Genomic DNA, 20,268 nt, shown 5'->3' with positions numbered 1-20,268 from the left:
CTATCCTAGCTTTAGGTAAGTAATAGGAGGCCCACGGAACGCGTGTGCAGTGTGTGAACTCACACGCGAGATGCGTAACAACGTCTATGGACAGTACAGTTCAAGAAAAAAAAGGTAAGTACGGACAATCCTGACTAGTTAGGAACAAAACGACTGTGGGACTGGACACTAGGAGAGTCAATCTACCCTTGAGCACCAAAATGCTCTTCTTACCTCACCCACGGGCTGTGGGTGCATAGGTGCAAAGTCGTGTCGGGTTCCGGCGTTGAAGTCTATGGAGCCTGAAAGAAAAGATGCTGCAGGCGACCAGGAGGAAGATGTCCGGTGTGATCCAAGGGTGGATCAGAGATGCTGAAGACCTGAAAGCAGAGGGGACAATGTTCACAGTCACTAGTCAGTGACTGGAGTGGAACCAGGAAGGAACCAGATGTCGTCGTCGCGATCAAGTGAAGAGTGGACGCTTGACTTTGCAGCCACGTGGACCAGGAGGTGTCTTCGACGACCAGGATGGAGGCACACGCTGTCCCACGCAGGCTCTCACTGTCGGCGGTGTCTGTTCCGGATTCGGCGTCAACAGGCCTTGGGAAAGGCAACCCACGCGGTGAGTGGAAAAGGCGTCTGGTGCGAACTAGGAGAGTCCGGAGTGCTCCTCTTTTGGAAGGGAGCAAGGGCCAGTCTGGAGCAACCAGACCAGCAGTGAAGGTTTCAAAGTTCGTCGTCTGGGAGGCCACTAGCCAGCCGGCAAGTGACCAGACAACGCGTCGAGCAGCAAACAAGCAGAAGGGCCCCTTGCAGATCTCGTGGAAGCTGGAGGGCTGATCTTCGGTGCAGGAGCTGCTCGGGGCTGGGGCTTCTCAATCCCCAAAGCACTTGGTCGAGTTTACCTCGGGAGTCGTGCTGGAAGCGAAGTGCAGTTTCTTTCAAGATGGCCAGTCCCACGTGTCTCGTCGCACCCACGGATCTCAGCTGTGCTGCAGGTGTGAGTTGAGGTCGGGGAGGTCTGGGAATCCGGGTCTCGTCGGGCTCTGAAGTCTGGATCCTCGAGGGAAGACGACAAAGTGAAGCCGCTGGACGCTTGATGGTGCCTGCAGTTGCAGGGTGGACACTCCTTGCCCACAAGGGAGATTCTTCAGTCTTCTGTGGAGCAGAACGTCGAAGTCTAGAGTTCCTTCTTGTAAAGTTGTTCAGGATAATCTAATTTGGAATGGGACCAGCTCCTACCTTTATTCTCATAAAGGGGGCTGCACTACTGATTAGGTCCCTCCCCTGGGTGGGACCAGGAAGGGGGGTGGCTACACCCCCTATCCTTTGTCCGGGTTCGCGCCAGAGCTGGGGCAGGGATGCCCCAGCAACTGGTTTGAACCGGTGTATGCACAGGACACCTTGTGTGCACCAGGCATGTCTCATTCCTTTCAGGCCTGTCCTACCCAATACACAAAATCCTGTCTGGAGTGGTGCTAGCACCTCCCAAGGCAGGAAACCCTTTGTCCAAGCCTCCCTCGCTGGAAGGACTCCCAGCAGCAGGAGGTTAGACTTGTGTCTGTGGTGGCAGCATCCATTTTGTGATGCCAAGGCTCGAGGTAACTTTAACCAGGGTTCACACTTACATACATGTCGTGCCCCTCTAGATGGGTGGAATGCTACCCCCGTCGCCAGAATTGGCGAGGGGGTAGTATTCCAATTCGTATGACACCTTACTCGACATGTTTTGATAATGTTATACCAGAGTTAGCATGTAACCGCGAGGTTGGTAATGCACTTAAGAGTATATGGGATAGCGTTATCATGGAACAGCTATTAGGACTTGGTTCCGCAAGCTGCAGACGGGCTCAGCTCATGCCAGAGCACCATCTCACATAATTCCAAGCACTCTGCCTTCAGGATTGATAAGGCCTGCCATAGGAGTGACTGATAGGAATATATGTGTCCATTTTAGGGTTAGATATAGGTATACTATATCTATAGCAAAGGGTGATTACACCACCTTGCCCCAGCTGTCTTGCAGCCAGTTGTCAGTTTTAGATGGCCAGCCAGGGGTGGCATAATACATGCTTCAGCCCCTGGTAGGCCCTGGGTACACCTATGCCCTGGATACCTAAGGTACTCTGTACAGGGACTGATAAGGTGGCCCAGTACCAATTGGTAAATGCACCTTAAGTACATGGTTGTCAATTTAGAGAGAGAACAGCTAGGCTGTGGGTCTGATTAGCAGGCCCACAGCCAGGGAAAGGCGTAAACCAGTGAAGCAAAAAGAAAAGAACTGGGGTGACCATAGGATTGCAGACCCCACTCTCCTACAGGGAGCTGTAGAAAGGGTCCTCCCAGCATCAGAAGTAGGTGGTGGCTGTTATTCCCACTACTTTCTGATTCCAAACAAGAACAAGGGACATCGGTCCATTTTGGATCTTCTGACCGCCAATCTCTTCCTTAAAAAGAATAAATTCAAAATGCTTACATTGGCTCAGGTCTTGTCTGCCCTAGACCAAGGAGGCTGGATGGTGGCGTTGGACCTGCAGGATGCATATTTTCACATTCCCATCCTGGCCGGCCACAGGCGTTACCTGCAGTTCAAGTCAGGCCACAAGCACTTTCAGTTTACCTTGCTCTCCTTCAGCCTTTCCAGGGCCCCTCGGGTGTTCACCAAGGTGATGGCAGTGGCAGCAGCTCATCTGCGCAGATTAGGTTATTTAGTCCTCCCCTACCTAAACGACTAGCTGTTGAAGGCGTCCTCGCCCCAGGTGGTCGTCTCTCACCTTCAGACTACGGCAGACCTCCTGCATTCACTGGGGTTCTTTACAAATGGCCTGAAGTCACACCTGACTCCTTCTCAGACGCTCCCTTTCATCAGAGCAGTTCTGGGCACAGTGCACTTTCAGGCTTATTCTCCCGAGCAGTGAGTCCAGGATATTCAGGTTATGATTCCATTATTTCAGCCTCGATCCTGGATTTCGGTGAGACTGACTCTGAGGCTGTTGGTGATCTCCTGCATCCTGTTGGTAAGACACCCCAGGTGGCGTATGCTTGCTCTGCAGTGGGACTGGAAGTTCCAATGGGCACAGCATCGTGGAAGTCTTACTGAAGTGGTTCAGATCTCGGAAGGAACTGCGAGGGATCTGCAGTGGTGGTTAACGGGCCGCGATTGGGTCAACGGCAGACCTCTCTCCCTTCCGCAATCAGATTTCACAGTTGTGACGAATGCGTCACTTCTAGGATGGGTGGCCACATGGGAGAGGCAGAGATCAGGGGTCACTGGTCTCTGGCAGAGACAGGGCTCCATATAAACTTGTTGGAGCTTCATTCGATTTGGTTGGCATTGAAAGCATTTCTTTCCGCTTTCAAGAGGAAGTTAGTGCGGGTGTTCACGGCCAACACCACCGCCATGTGGTACTGCAACAAGCAAGGCGTGATGGGGTCATGGACCCTTTGTTGAGAGGCTCTGCGTCTCTGGGCATGGCTGAAACAGCGGGGCATAACCCTGGTGGTTCAACACCTGGCAGGTTCTCTGAACGCCAGGGCGGACAATTTCAGCTGTCGATGCCTTCAGGATCACAAATGGCATCTCCAGTCGGAGTTGGCGCAAGGTCTCTTTCAGCACTGGGGGAGAACCTTCGTTAGATTTGTTTGCCTCCGAAGAGAACGTGCAATATCAGCAGTACTGCGCGCTGGTGGTGTTTCCAAGGCGGCTATCACTTGGCTACGCATTTCGTCGCGAGTGGAGCTCAGGCCTGTTGTAAGCCTTTCCATCAATATCACTCCTGCCTAGGGTTCTGAAGAAGATCAGGAGCGACCAGGCCCAAGTCATCCTTGTGGCGCTGGACTGGGCAAGGAGAGCTTCTGAGCATGAGTGTCGGTCCTCCGATCAGCTGCCTCTTCGGGAGGATCTTCTGTTGCAGCAGCAGGGGAGGGTTCTCCACCCGAACCTGTCAACTATGCATCTGCATACTTGGAGATTGAGCGGCGGCAGTTGGTGGCTTTTGACTTTCCTCCCGAAGTCTGTAATGTTATTCTGGCGGCCAGGCCGCCCTGCACTAAGTCGTTATACGCCTGCATTTGGCAGACATTTGTATTGTACTTTACAGAAAGGTCTATTTACCCTCTTTCTGCTTCTCTTTCTACTGTCCTTTTTTTCATTCTTACCCTTGCCCAGCTGGGCTCTGCTTCAACAACTCTCAAGAGTTTTGACACTGGAAAAGCTGTAAATCATTTGCGCTTTGTGCTTGAAATTTACTTGCTACTAGTTTAAAAAGCGTCATTGTGTGTGCATTCTTAAAAGCATGCGTCGTAAAATTTGCCAAGTGTAATTTTCGAAAGTGATTTTGCTGAATACTAGCATAGTCTCTTACCTGCACCTTAAAATACTGAAGTTACACATCTCGCTGCTTAGCGAGAACAGCTAGGAAACCGGTTCCTCTAACGCCATTTTGGCTGTAGGAACAGGGGCTCAGCCACACCTCCGGTGCTGCGCTCTAGTGGTTGGACACTCCTCTTGCTATTTAGAGCAGGAAGTGCAAGCACTAGACTATTAGGATAGTAGTTTTGACACTGGAAAAGCTGTAAATCATTTGCGCTTTGTGCTTGAAATTTACTTGCTACTTGTTTTAAAAGCGTCATTGTGTGTGCATTTTTAAAAGCCTGCATCGTAAAATTTGTCAAGTGTAATTTTCGAAAGTGATTTTGCTGAATACTAGCATAGTCTCTTACCTGCACCTTAAAATACTGAAGTTACACATCTTGCTGCTTAGCGAGAACAGCTAGGAAGCAGGTTCCTCTAACGCCATTTTGGCTGTAGGAGCAGGGGCTCAGCCGCACCTCCGGTGCTGCCCTCTAGTGGTTGGACACTCCTCTTCCTATTTAGAACAGGAAATGCAAGCGCGCAGCGTGCGTGCCGATGGCGCGCCGGTGGAGCGCCAGAGACAAGCCCATCTGCGCCCATCCGCGCCCCAGTCGCGCACAGCGCCAGCCACGCTGTCCGTTGCACCACTCATCAGGATAGAATTAGCTACTCCAGAGACCAGCTACTTCTCCTGGGTAAGAAAGATGATGGGAAAGCTCAAGGTAATAACATTTTACACTGCGGGATGATTAACTGTAGATCGTTGATGAAACACCATCATGAGGTATACATTATGCTGGGAAATATGGGTCTGGATGCTCTTTTCCTAACGGAAACATGGACTACTTCAGAGTCACTGGTGCAGCTTGGTTTTGCATGCCCAGATGGCTACAAAATATTCCATAAGCCAAGGACTACTGGGAGAGGTGGGGGGGTTGGGATAATATATATGGAAAAATGGAATTTTGTACCCCTACAAATAGATGAGATTCATGGGATTGAACGACTGGGCTTCTCATTACAGGAGGCTAAGGGCAGCTTACTTACAGGGGTGCTCTGTTATAGACCCCCGATGGCGGATACCCAATTTCAAGACCTTTTTGGCTCCTTTATTGACTTGAGTATTACTCATGCACATTTAATGGTATTGGGAGACTTTAATCTTTGGGACAATGGCAGTCTAGACAACCACTTGAGGGACCTAAGACAAACTTGTGGGAACCTTGGCCTGTGTCAAATGGTAACCCAATCAACGCATCTAGGAGGCCATACTCTAGATCTCTTGTTCGCAAAGCAAGCTAAGACTGAGGTAGTGGATGTTTTGCCCCAAAATTGGACGGACCATTCGTTAATCCACTTTGCTATCATGCTCTCTAGCCTAGAGGCCACCAGCAATTTTCCATTGAGCTTCCGCAAGGGAAGAGAATGGGCCAAGCTGATAAAAGATAAGACTTTACTGCCTCTCCAGGGCCGGATGTCCTTTACCCCCTCATCTTCTGTAGGTGAAAACTATCAGACCTACTGTAAAATCATGGCGGATTCCCTTGATACAGTGGTGCCAATAAAGCACTTAAAAAACAGGAGGAAAAGTTCTTCCCCCTGGTTTAACAACAAATTAAAACAGTTACGGGTAACATGCAAAAAGGCAGAGAGAAAATGGAGGAGGGCATATTTGGATTTGGATAGGAAAGCCTTGAAACTAGTACAGACCCATTATAAGGAATCTATTGTCAAGGCCAAAGCTGATTTTTATGCCAACTCTATTCTGCAAGCCCCTAACAATACCAAAGCACTTTTTGATATCGTCCAGAACCTATCTAGTCCAGTATGTGCTAGTAACAAGGTAATAGCTTCACAGAAGCTATGTGATGATATCGCTGACTTTTTTGAACGAGAAAATAACTAAAATTGTTGGGAATTTGCAATCTGACGATGTGGTTGGCTCAGCTGAGAAATCTGCCTCTGAATCTCAAACAGCCACCATACTGGATATTTTCCACTCTCCTACAGAGGACTCTTTTAACCAGCTGGCTCAAAATGTGGCCTCAGGTTCCCCGTTAGATCCTTTCCCGCATAAAATCTGGAAAACCCTGGGGGAAGAAACTCTACCATGGCTATGGAAGATCTGCTGCCAGTCATTGGAGGAAGGGGTGGTACCAGAGGCTTGGAAGCAAGCTGTTATAACTCCACTTCTTAAAAAAAACTCCCTGGACCCCTCTGACCCAGCGAGTTTTCGACCTATATCCTTACTGCCCTACCCAGTTAAAATCCTTGAAAAGGTAGTTAGTAAAAGTCTATCTTGCTATCTAGAGGACAATTTACTTCTGGACAGGGATCAGTTTGGCTTCCGCCCGGGACATGGGACTGAGACCGCACTGGTAACGGCAATGGATAACCTATGAATGCGTGCTGACAATGGGGCCTCATCTGTCCTGGTACTATTGGATATGTCAGCCGCATTTGATACGGTTAACCGTGCAGTGTTGGTTGAGAGACTGAAAGACACAGGGGTAAAAGGTCAGGCTTTAAAATGGTTACGATCATACCTGTCAGGAAGACAGCAGGCGGTATCCTTATCGCCATTTACCTCTGCTATGTCCCCAGTACTCCATGGGGTACCACAGGGCTCAGCAATAAGCCCGATTCTTTTTAATATTTATCTACGCCCTCTACTTCCCATCATCAAATCTTTTGGGATAGATCTCATCAACTATGCAGATGACACTCAATTGATACTCTCACTGGAGGGGAAAAGAGCGATATCCATTGATACCCTCCAGGAGTGTAAGTGTCAAACTGCAGGTTGGCTTAAGAGAAACACCTTACAATTTAATGAGGGAAAAACTGAGGTACTGTACTGCCCCGCCACGAGAATGTCACGCCACTTACCGTTAGAATTTAAGCTCACTCCTGAGGGTGACGCCTTGGCCTCGGCTAAAGTGGTGCGCAATCTGGGAGTTATGGGAGACGAAAACCTCCAAATGGATACACAGGCCAATAAAACTGCCAGCACATGCCTCTCCTTGCTCCGTACTTTACGGAAAATCCTTCCCCTACTCCCAGAAGACACTCGCCCCCTTATAGTGAGGAGTATAATACTGAGTAGATTGGACTACTGCAACTCCCTGTACTTGGGAGCACCACAATATATTGTACAGGGGTTGCAGAGAGTTCAATCGATGGCAGCAAAACTGGCCCTAAATAGACAACGCAGATCCTCCACGACGCTGGCCCTTAGAGATCTTCATTGGTTGCCCATCAGGGAGAGAATTCACTTTAAATCCCTCTACATTGTATATAAGGCAGTACATGGTCACGGCCCAGTTCCTCTACAGGAAACATTCACCTGGTATAATCCTAGTAGGCAGCTCTGGTCTTCTCACTCCAGCTTGATAACTACCACCAGATTTAAGAGGTCTCGGAAAGGTGGTAGAGCCTTTGGAGTGATGGCCTCCCGTATTTGGAATAAATTGCCACTAATGCTTAGACAGGCTAGCTCGTTGATTGGCTTTAGGAAAAGCCTGAAAACCTGGCTCTTCCCAAGCAATGGCCTTTAAACATATCTTTTAAATAGCTGACTCTGATTTCTCCTTTTTCAGGCTTCTCTCTGATCCAAGCGCCAGGATACCCATAGGGTGACAGTTTTGCGCTATATAAGTCTCTAATACAATACAATACTACAATACTTTTCTGCCCTGTCTGCTTTTTTGTGGCTGCCAGACCAGCCTTCTCTCTATAAATCTGCTATTGTAAATAGATTTCTGAAAGGGTTAGTTAAGTTATATCCACCTACACCCTTTGTTATGACACAATGGGACCTTAATTTGGTTCTCACTTATCTAATGTGCACTCCTTTCGAGTCTTTGCACAATTGTTCCCTCCGGCTGTTGACCATTAAAACAGCCTTCACAATGGCGATTACATCGGCCCGGAGGGTGAATGAATTGCAGGCGTTATGCAGCTCACCTCCTTATCTTATGTCCTTTCCGGTCATGGTGGTGCTTCGCACCAGGGCATCATTGGGGTTGTGACCCCATTTCATCTGGGCCAATCCATTACTTTTACCACCTTCTTCGCTCTCCTGCATCCCTCTAAGGAAGAGGAGAATCTCCACCATCTGGACCCAAAAAGAGAGTTTTCGTTCTACCTTGACCACACAAAAGAGTTCCGGGTGGTTGATGAACTTTTTGTGGGGTATGTGGGAGCAAAGAAGGGAAAGGCAGTGCAGAAAAGAAACATCTCTTGCTGGGTTATTCTCTGCATTGCAATCTGTTAAGCCTTGGCGAAGAAACTGCCCCCTGAGGGACTAAGGACCCATTCCACCAGGGGAAAGGCTGTGACTACGGCCTTTGCACGTGGTGTCCCAGTCCAAGACATCTGTCAGGCAGTGACGTGGGCTTCGTTGCACATGTTCGCAAAACATTATTGCCTTGATGGTCAAGTGTGCATGAAGTGCACTTTGCCCGCTCAGTTCTGTAAGACTTTTTAGTCTAGTTCATGAGTCTGCAAGCCACCACCGGGATGGAATGGCTTGGGTATCTGATTCAAAGGTAAGGAATGTTCAGCTAGAATTCTCTATCAGATGAACAAGTTACTTACTTTCGGTAATGCATTATCTGGTAGAGAGACTATCTAGCTGCAGATTCCTTACAGCCCCACCCATGCCTCACCGCTTTGCGGACTGATGTAGCAGGTCTAGGGTTTCTCCCTTTTCAGGGCCCTAGTTTTGCACACGTTTACGATAGTCACTTTGTGGCTCTGTGCTTCTGGTGTTTATAAACGAAAAGTATTGACGTCCGCGCACCTGGGTAGCGCCTATGTAGGCACCGTGACGTCATAACCGATGCCAATGACATCACGCAGAGCTGAATGGAGCCACCCAACATCGCATGCAAGGGGTTTTGCTCAGGAAAAGTTTCTGTATCCAGCCTGACGCCTGGGATATTCAAAGGTAAGAAATCTGCAGCTATATAGAGTCTCTACCAGATAATGCGTTACTGAAGGTAAGTAACTTGTTCTACACCTTGGCTAAGAAGCAGCCTACTGAAGGCCTTAGGGCATGATCCCCCAGGACAAAGGCAGCCACCTCAACCCTCCATTGTGTGATTCCAATTGCTGATATCTGCCAAGCGGTCACGTGGGTGGCTCTGCACACGTTCACCAAACACTATTGCCTGGGTTTTCGGGTCTGCAACGAGAGCCTGTTTGGCTGCTCTGTTCTGCAGGATTATCTAGTCTAAAGCTTTTCCTCTGTCCCACCTCAAGGGAAGGTGTTGCTTGGTTATCTGTTCAGTGGTAAGGAATTTATGGCTAGATGTCTCTATCAGATGGACAAGTTACATACCTTCAGTAACAGAATTGTTTTTAGTGTCAGGCTGTCCCCCTTCAGGGACCTAGCTATCTTTTTTAACACTTCATAGTCAGTCACTTCACGTCTCTGGGCTTCTGGCAGGAAAAATCATGAAAAGTACATATGTCAGCGCGCCAAAGTGGAAGTTATATTGATGACCTGGATGTCACAACGACAAACACAATGCCGCCAATATCGCGTGGAGTTGACCAATGCCACCTACCAGCGCACAGGGGTACTGCTAAGAAAAATCTTCCGGATCCAGCCTGACAGAAACAAAATGACCCGCACAAGGAAAATTATATACAGATTATATTTTTTGCTAGATAATGCAATAGTATTTTCAGATATACAACATGAACGCTTTCCAGAGAGAAGTAAGGTCCAAGTCTTGAAAGTTGTATTAGAAGACTTTTTATTCATGAAAAAAATGGAATTCAGAAAATTGGCAGCTAGCAAATTTATATTGTGGCGCCAAACCAAGATGGCCGCACTGGAGTGAGGCTCTCGCCCGACCTGGCATAATCCATAATCCTACAGTATCCTAATCGGTGATACTGGACCGAAACCCCCAAAACTAGCTCCGCGGCAGTGTCCTGCACACAGCGGTGTAAAACACGCTTGATTCGCGCAGCGGCTCACCTGTGGAGACGCCTGCGATTCGAGAGCGGGAGGAAGGGTCGCTGCGACGGAGGCTGCCGGCCGGGTCTGCGGACTGGGACGGACCGGAGATCTGCGGCCTCTCCGACCGCGCCGGAGGACATTGGCCTGAAGCTGTGCCCTGATCCCCCCCATCTCCTCCCCCCCGAGGTCCGACCTCGAAAATCACAGCAGCGGTGATCCTGGTGCGTAGCGTTGGAAGTGGACGCGACCAACGGCTTTCCTGTCGGCCGGGAGCTGCGCCGGCCATTTCTGCACCCTGGGAGGAGCGGCGCATGGCAGCGGAGCACACTGACGGTGAGGAGGCGGGGGCGGACACGCTTTGAGCTGCTGGTCTCACGAGGGGCGGACCGGACCTGTGGGGCGCGAGGCGCTGCTACGGAACATAGGGACGGAGAGGGGGTAGGAGCGGCCGCACTCCATGCTGCCATTACTCCCTGTGGTCGGACCGGCCTAGGGAGCTCCGCAGTTGCACCCCACTAACATATCGCGTCACCACCATTGGAATTGCGGAGCCTGCACCGGCTGGGCAGGTACTGTGCAGGGAGATTGCTCGCCGCGCTTGGCCCAGAGTCCCCCATCCACACGCTGAGACGCTAGGGCGGTGCGGGGCCTTGCGCCTGCGACCGGCGGGCCCCGGGCCCGGTCCCACTCTGCAGGGCCTAGACGGGGCGGCCATCCCTGGCCTAGCCGGATCCACCGTGGGCCTTTGCGACGCCGCCGTCTGGGTGCAGACCTTGCGCCCCTGAGGAGACAGAGGCCGTCATTCCGACCTGACCCGATTCCCTGCCTGTGAAGAGACGGACCCCCTCTCCAAGGAGGTCCTGTGAACACTGACCAAACACTCCATGTGTAGAGGCGGAGAGAGGGGCGCCTTCTGACCTTGGGCTAAGGGATTTCCACTGGAAGAAAAAATAGACGGAGGAGAGGCTCTACAGCACGCTGGTCATCCCTACAACAGGCACCGACAGACTGCTGCTAGCGAGTAATTAATCTGTAGGAGGGATAAGGGATCGGAATCTCCGTTGCATTCCCCGAGGTTAGTTTCTAGTTATCAATAAAGGCAACGGACACTTGTTACACCTCATAGCCATTGGTATAAGCAGACTGCTGCTAGCGAGTGTCAGATCGCACCTACACATATACCCATCTCCTCTACCTGGAATACTGGCGTCCTCTTCACTGGCGGCGGCCCGGACTCCAAGACGAGACATGGGGCGCAACGATGCCAGGCAATCCAAGATACCGTTTGAGTCTAAAAAACCTGCCAAGGGGATGCCGGATGCGGAGGGGAGCCCCGCCGCGCCGAACCCCCAGGACGAAGATTGGAAGACGCTACTACTTGGCATGAAGCAGAGCCTATCGACCATTGATGCCAAGATCGACACCATTAATACACGTATGGATAGTGTCGTGACGAGACTGGAACAGCATGACACCCGCATCAAAGAGACCGAGGACAGGATCTCTACGCTGGAGGACGGGGCGGCGTCGACCACCAAGCAAGTTTCGCAAATGGATAAATTGCTCAAGGTGATTGCGGATAAGAATGAAGATTTAGAAGCGAGGTCCAGGCGCAACAACATCCGCGTCCTGGGCCTTGCGGAAACAACAAACACTGGCAAACTAGAGATCTTCATGGAAAAACTGGTGGTGGAACTGTTCGGAAAAGATTCCTTCTCCCCACATCTAATAGTGGAACGGGCACATCGATCACTTGCTGCGCCTCCTCCTCTTGGGCTGCCCCCGCGCCCTATCATTGCCCGCTTCCTGAATTACAGAGACAGAGATGCAGTCCTTCGTCGTGCAAGAGAGCTGGGCACAGTAACCTATGGCAACGTAACGCTGTCCTTCTTTCCTGATTTTACCCCCTCAGTACAAGATGCAAGACGCAAATTCGCCGCAGTTAAAAAGAAACTGCAAACCCAAGAAATCCCATATGCTATGCTTTATCCTGCGAAGCTGAAAATCACCCACCGTGGCACTCATCACTTCTTTACCAACCCACAACAGGTGGAAGACTTTCTAAAGCAGCAAAGGAAGGAGAGACTCCGGGTGGAGAGGGAGAAGCGACGGTCCAGGTCACAATCTCCGTTATCCCAACAAGACTAATCAAGACAGTCCTGTATTCACCGAGGTACCACCGCTGGCAGCTGCTCTCCTCTGGACTAGATGCGCCACTTACTGGTGTGGTACCACTGCAGATTTTCTCTATCACCGATCTACAACATTGACAAGTGCCGGATCACCCACCTCCGTCCCACGGCCGAAGTCTGGGCCTTGCCCCAGATGCCAGTGGGTGCAAGTAAGGAGGTGGAGGGCAGGTCTGGCGCCTCTTAGGCTACGCCTCCAATGGGCGATCCCCAAAACACCTTTCCCCCTTCTGGGGTCTGGGTTACTGTAGTTCTGATGTTGATTTTGGTTCTATTTGGGATGTGGGAGGGGGGGCGGGTTCTGGATGCCCGGCAAGTTGGGGAAGCCGGTGTGGGAGGGTGGAACACAAGCACTGCCTCAACGATTAATAGTACACTTGATGCGCTAGAGGGAGGCGGACATTTCAGTGCTGCGGGGTGGCTGTTGCTCTGGTCAGTTGGGGTTGCCGGAGGGAGGTTGGGATTGGGAGGTCGTCTAGTTCCTTACACTGTTCTTTGCCGGTGGGGGGTGAGTCCCGGGAGGGGGAGGCCCCAGGGTGGTGGGCTGGGTGATGTCTTAATTAGTCATTTTGCAAATACTAGTTTGATGCTTGTTACCACGCCTACTTGCTCAGTTTATATGTCATTGCGGGGATGGGGGACGTAACAGATACACCACCTGGGCTACAGCTCCAGGTGTTGTCATGGAATGTACGAGGGCTCAATAACCCTAGAAAGAAAAGACAAATTTTGGGGTACCTGGACAGACATGGAGTGGCTATAGCTCTTATACAGGAGTCCCATCTACTGCCAAATGGGACCCCCCTATTCGCATCCAAATGGGCCTCTTGCAGGGTCTTTTCGTCTTTCTCCAGTTATGCTAGAGGAGTAACGATCCTTGTGCGGAGAGGGGTGGGTTTTACCCCAGCAGGCACGGACATGGACAGAGGGGGGAGATACTGCATGGTCTGGGGGAAATTGTACTCTCACACAGTGATTATTGCATGCTATTATGGCCCAAACACGGATGATCCATCTGCACTTCTCGCGATGTGGGGCAAAATTCAAACTCTGGGCATAGCTCATGTAATACTTGGGGGGGACTTCAATACAGCCGTAAAGCCTGTTCTAGACAGATCACACCCGCAATCTGCACATTACACAAACACCAGACGTTCCTTACTGGGTATTCTGGAAGATCACCATTTAGTTGACGCCTGGAGGCATACGCACCCCACCACGCGCCAAGGTACTCACTACTCCGCAGTTCACTCTACCTGGGCTCGCATAGACTACATTTTCCTAACGTCAGGCCTCACACCCTGGGTAATTAACGCCATACACCTGGCTCGTACGTTTTCGGACCACTCACCTGTCCTCCTTACTCTGCGCGTCCCCCATGAAGTCTCCCCTTATTTAAGCTGGCGCCTCAACCCCGCACACCTTACAGACTCAGCCTTTAAGTCAGAGCTAGAGCTAGACATACAAGACTTCTTTGACCGTAATATAAACTCTGTTAGTAGCCTTACTACTGTTTGGGAGGCTTTCAAAGTCACTGTTAGGGGCTGGTGTATTTCTAAGGGAGGGGGTGTACTCAAATCCTTGCGGGGAGAACTACGCCGCTTAGAGTCCGAGATACGCACACTTGAGAGGGACGTAGCTTGTGGCACGGTAGAATATGAGAAACGTGCGCAGCTCAGGGAGAAGATCAATGAGTATTCGGAAGCGGCGGAAAAAGAATGTCAATTCCGAGGTAAACCCTTCATGGCGCGTATATATGGGGAGGGAGACAGGCCGGGTAAGGCCCTGGCCACGGCTGTAAAACCCCCTAGACACAGCAATTATGTAACCTCCCTGTGCGATGAACACCAGGTGCCCCAAAGGGACTTACCTGGACAGCTCCAGGTGCTTACGAACCACTACAAGGCACTATACACCTCACAAAGGCGAGAGCCTCTGGTACTTCATACATACCTTGCAGATACGGCTATTGCGTGGTTGGGCCCGACGCAACAGAAATTCTTACACCTCGAACTTGAGCTAGACGAAATAAAGGACGCCATTATGTCCATGACATCCGGCAAATCTCCAGGATCAGATGGGCTGCCGATAGACTTCTATAAAACCTACATCCACCTACTTGCCCCCATACTGAAGCAGGTATATTACTCAGCTCTCGAGGAAGGGACGCTGCCCGACAGCATGAGAGAGGCACTGATAGCGTCACTGCTTAAGCCAGGTAAACCTCCGGAGTTGTGCGACTCCTACCGACCCCTGTCACTTTTAAATACTGACGTTAAAATACTGGCTAAAGTGCTCGCGACTCGCCTGAATCTCCTTATGGAGAGGCTGGTCCTCCCAGATCAGGCGGGGTTTGTCCCGAATCGTGCGACTTCGCACAATCTCCGTACCCTGCAGGCGGTCATGCAGGATATAGATCCCCACTGTGAAGCAGCTGCAATATTTTTAGATGCTACCAAAGCATTCGATTCCCTGGAATGGGACTACCTCTTGGAGTTACTGGAGAGGATGGGTACTCCATTCAGCTTTTTGGATTGGATCAAGCTTCTGTACACCAAACCACGTGCTTCGGTCCTCCTAAACGGGTCCCGCTCCGCACCCTTCGAGATACATAGAGGAACCCGACAGGGTTGCCCACTATCTCCAGTATTGTTTGCGATAGCAATTGAACCCCTGGCAGCCAAACTTCGCCAACATCATAACCATAGGTCCCTAATTTACCCGGAACGTCAGCTGCTCATCTCCTTATACGCGGACGATATGACCTTATACGTACATAAACCACGAGACAACCTCAATCCCCTTCTACGCGAAATTACCAAGTTTGGAGCGATAGCGGGAGTACAAATCAACTGGTCCAAATCAGCCCTGTTTCCCCTCACTGACAACACTCCCCAGTTCTCCCTTGACTACCCGCTAGAGTGGGCTAAAGACGAGATAAAGTACTTGGGAGTCATCGTGACTAGGAACCGTGACGCACTGATCAGGGCGAACTACGGTACTGTCCTGGACAAATTAGCTGACAACATAACGAAATGGATTCATCTCCCGTTGTCCATGGCGGGGCGAGTATCCATGATCAAAATGGTCGTTCTCCCCAAGCTGCTTTACCTATTCACCAATATTCCCTATAGTCCAGGCCCGCATTTCTTTAAGGCACTGGAGACCCAGCTCTCCCGACTTATATGGGGGGGGAAACAAGCTCGGCTAAAACTGGCGACGCTCATGTTACCTTCTCATCAAGGCGGATTCGAAGTGCCGAACTTCCGATTGTACTACGACTGCGCAGAGGGCCATTTCGCATCCTACTGGCTTCACCCTCCGCCCTTCATGGCGCATCTCGCTGTGGAAGACGGATATATGAGACCAGAAAAACCGTCGGGATACCTTTATAAGGAGGTTAAAGTAACGGATCGGGACCCATCCACTGTGGACTGTACGGTAAGAGCCTGGCGCAGGATTGCGGAACGTATGGGGGTGACCCTGATGTATTCTCCCAGAATGATTCTGGCAAATGACCCTAGAGTGAGTATTGCCCGAGAGGAAATAGGCCGCAAACTGCTCTCCAGGCTGGCCCTCAACAAGTGGGGAGATTTATACGTGAATGGCCAGTTTCGTACAAAGGCTCAATTTTTCGGGGAACAAACGCCTTCTATTATGGACACTTTCCTATACACGCGGCTCCGACAGAATATCAAATCTATCACACTGGAGTTCCCGGATGAGCCAGAAACCTTTACGCCCCTGCATGCACTGCTGCAGCAGGACACCCCGAAACACGTTGTTTCCATGCTCTACAAATACGCGAATGCTTCCTCCGTTCCCCCAGAACTGCGTGCCAGACGAGACTGGGCCGCGGACTTAGATCCTCCCCTTACAGACGAGCAATGGGAAGACAGCTGCTCCCATACAGTATCGGTGACGGGAAACGCTCGCCTTAGACTGATTCACTATAAATTCCTCCACCGCCTCTATTACACTCCCGCCAAGCTTCGCCGATTTGGGCTTCGTGAGGATGATCGTTGCGCCAGATGCAAACAAGTGGGAGCTGACTTTATGCACTTAGCGTGGTCGTGCCCTGGGGTCGCATTGTACTGGACGCAGGTGACCGAGGCCATGTCCGCAATGATAGGGATAGAATTAGAAACCTGCCCTAAGGTTGCATTACTGGGACTCCCTGCTGCAGCGAATAACAGATTCCGGAAATTCACCGCACTAGGCTTCCTGCTTGCGAAGCGCCATGTGGCGTGCAGATGGGGCCGGGGACGTGCCCCCAAATTCAAATTATGGCTGGCGACAATGTCAACCTGGCAAGACCAGCTACACAGCTATGCCGACCTGCTACCACATAAATCGAGACCCAAGGACTTATGGGGCCCGCTCTCCGCCTATCTCCTCCGTGCCCAATCTGCTGCTGAAGCGGGTACTGAAGACCACGAGGGTACGGGGCACGGTGAGCAGCCTGGTGGACTGCGCGAAGCTTCCTCTCAGTCGTGAGGACGAGACACGGCATTCCTGCCACTCGCCTGCTAGAGGGCATCTAACTGGGATTTGTTGCCTGCAATGCTCCTCTACGCGCTATTCCTTAAGCCGCCGAGGGGGATGTATGGGATGGCCCTCAGTTCATTCCTGGAGCGCGCGGATGTTAGAGCTATGAACTGCTGGCGAGGTAATTTGGCCCGGAAATTCTCCTCCCCCCCCCTCCCCTCCCCCTCCCGCGCCCTCCTTCCTCTTCCCTACCCCCCCTCCCCCCCTTCCCCCCCCCTCCTCCAACCCTCACCCGCGCATTGCACAGGTCTTGACAATTAGGGGGGAGCGTCGCCCTCACTCCAGGAGACAGGCACAGACTATACACATAGCCCCCTCCCCATGCCCCCTCCCCCAGTGGGATACACATGCCTGACCGTACACTATAGTATGCAACTACACACACACCCACTCTGCTGCTCAGAGCCACATCACGCCGGAATTGGAGTCCGGAGCACCTGACTACCACACACCCCTGCTGGGGTATTCACAAGGGACTGGGACTGACCTCCTGGGTATTGTTACGAGTTGTTGTTAATGTTTAAAGTGCAACGAAAAAGTAAAAATTAGACCTCAAGCAAGTACGAATTGATATTGATGAACAGGTTGCTTGCAATACTACGCTTCATTCTAAAGCTTTATATTACAGTTATCGCGGCCGGCCCAAGTGGGTTGTAGGCGACACGCTGTGTATGTAACTGGCATTGAGCCCATGGTCGGGAATTATGCTCGATCTATGTACTATGGCTGCCGGCCCGACGTGCTGGGTTGTAGGCATATGAGCTGTGATTTATCTATGCACCTACAATAAAGGTCTTCAAAAATAAAAAAAAATAAAAATAAAAAAAAAAAAAACTTTCAGGAGAATCTATACATCCAAAAATCACAGATAGAGTGCTTATCTTAATACCAATACCCGACATAGCAGAAAGAGCCCCACTCACGTCACTCCAAAAAGACTGAATCTCGGGACATTCCACAAACATGCGCACATCATCCTCTTTTAAACTGCAACACTTGGGGCAAGCTACGTCTCCTCTCCTCCCAAATTTTGACAGTCTTCCTGATGTCCAATAGGCCCTATGAATGGAGAAAAGGTGGTTTCTTCTTAGGTGTGCAGGTTTTACTATTTTAAACAACATAGACATTGATACTTGCCACTTATATTCCAGTGAAGCCTATGGCAAGCATCTTCCCCACAGGTCCGTTGGTAGTGTAAAGGCCCCGTCCTCCACTTCCAATATCAGCCAATATATAGTTGCAAGCTCCTTTTTGGATACTCCTTCCTCTAAAAGGCTGTCTTCCAGTTCATTTGATTTTCCTATCACTGTGCCGGGATCTTTAAACAAGCTTCGCATTTGCAAAAATTTGAATCTAGACATTTGTTGTCCCATTAGATGATTACATGATTCCCATCCTATTAAAAACCCCTCATTTATAATATCATTCCACCTTCTCAGACCTGCCTCCCTTAATGGTTGAGCTAACGCATCCTTAGTCCAGATCGGAGATCCTGGTGAGTCCCAAATAGGGGCGATTTGGCTAAAACAGGGTATTTTCAAAGCTCTGCTGACCCTATACCAGGTCTCTCAAGATCTTAAGCCGGACCTTCTTAAAGTATTTGGGGTCCGCATATTTACAAATAAAACCAAAACTGCCCCCTGGCTCCTGATATGCCAATACTCCCAGTAGCCTCGCTACCTCCGATGGTGTAGGAGCACTAAACAGCATTTTCCCATTTTTTAATAGGAAGGCCCAAGAATAAAATAATAGATCAGGAAGGGCCCGGCCCCCTTTCTCCACCCTCCTCCTTAATTTCTTCCAAGCAATTATAGGGCCTTTACTGACCCAAATGAAACTGCTAATCTGGCCTTGTAACTTTTTAAGCGCTTCACTATCGAAAGGAAGGGGAATGGTGTCGGACAAAAAGGTAAGTTTTGGAAGGACCATCATTTTTACTAGATTTACCCGACCTAATAATGTGAGCTGAAGGTGATACCAGATTTTTAAGAGCCCATTGATATCCTTTTTTACCTTCATTAAGTTGACTTTGGTTAATTTAGAGATGTCTTGTGGAATCATGACCCCCAGGTATATCATAACCTCCCTGTTGGTATCATCCCCTGTTTCCATATTCCAGGACATAACCTCTGTCTTACTCCTATTTATTTCGTAACCCGAGATTCTTCCAAAATCTGATGTTAGAACTGTTATACGATTCATGGTGTTTTGAAGGTTGGTAGTGTATATAATGTGTCGTCGGCATATAAACCCAATTTCTTACTCCACCCTCCAAAGCAAAAACGAATAATCTCTGGGTCTCCCCTGATTTTCCTAGCCAGTGGCTCTATGTATAGATTAAATCGGAGTGGCGATAAAGGACACCCCTGTCTCGTCCCACTGCTGATAAAAACCGGCGCTGTCAGGGAGCCATTGATCAACACTCTGGCTTTTGGTGACCTATAAATAGCTGCCAAAGCTCTACAAAAGTTCTGGCCAAGGTTAGCAGATTTTGCCACAGTGTGAAGAAAGGCCCAGTTAACACGGTCAAAAGCCTTGGTAGCATCCAAAGCTATGCCCGCAAGTGGAAGCTCATATACAGATGCCAAGTCTGTTGAGCCTATCAATGAATAGGTCAACTCCTTCATAGACCTGCCCCGAATAAAACCCTTTTGATCCAAATGGATCAACTCCGTCATGGGACCTTTTAGTCTATCTGCCAAGATCTTTGCGAAGATCTTATAATCACAGTTCAACAAAGATATTGGATGGTATGAATCGCAATTTGAGGGAGACTTTCCTGGCTTCAGAATCAAAGTAATGTTAGCATCATTCCAGGAGGCCGGCATTTCAGCCCTCATTATATAAAATTCATTAAAGGTTTTGACTAAGATAGGTATCAAAACAGGTGCCAAAGCCTTATATACCTCCAGAGGCAAGCCATCAGGGCCGGGCTTTCCCCTTCTTACCAGCTCTACTTCTCCCTCCCCAATCTCCTGATTCAGCCGCTTGTTCTTCTCTGAGGTAAGGATATTGTCTGAGCTCTGACCCAGCCATGTTTCGACCTCATCCTGTGTAGGGGTTAGATCTTCTTGGTACACGTTACTATAATACTTGTGAAAAGCCTGCTCAATCTCCTTTGCGTCGCTTGTAGTAGCACCTGTGTGTTCACAGTTAACCTGGTCAATCCTATTTCTGACCTGCTCTCTTTTTTTTTTTTTTTTGAAAACTTTTTATTGATTTTA

This window comes from Lissotriton helveticus, chromosome 2_1 (genome assembly GCF_964261635.1).
Source record: "Lissotriton helveticus chromosome 2_1, aLisHel1.1, whole genome shotgun sequence".
NCBI lineage: Eukaryota > Metazoa > Chordata > Amphibia > Caudata > Salamandridae > Lissotriton > Lissotriton helveticus.
The sequence above is the reverse complement of the archived record's forward strand: the minus strand, read 5'-3'. Positions refer to the sequence as shown.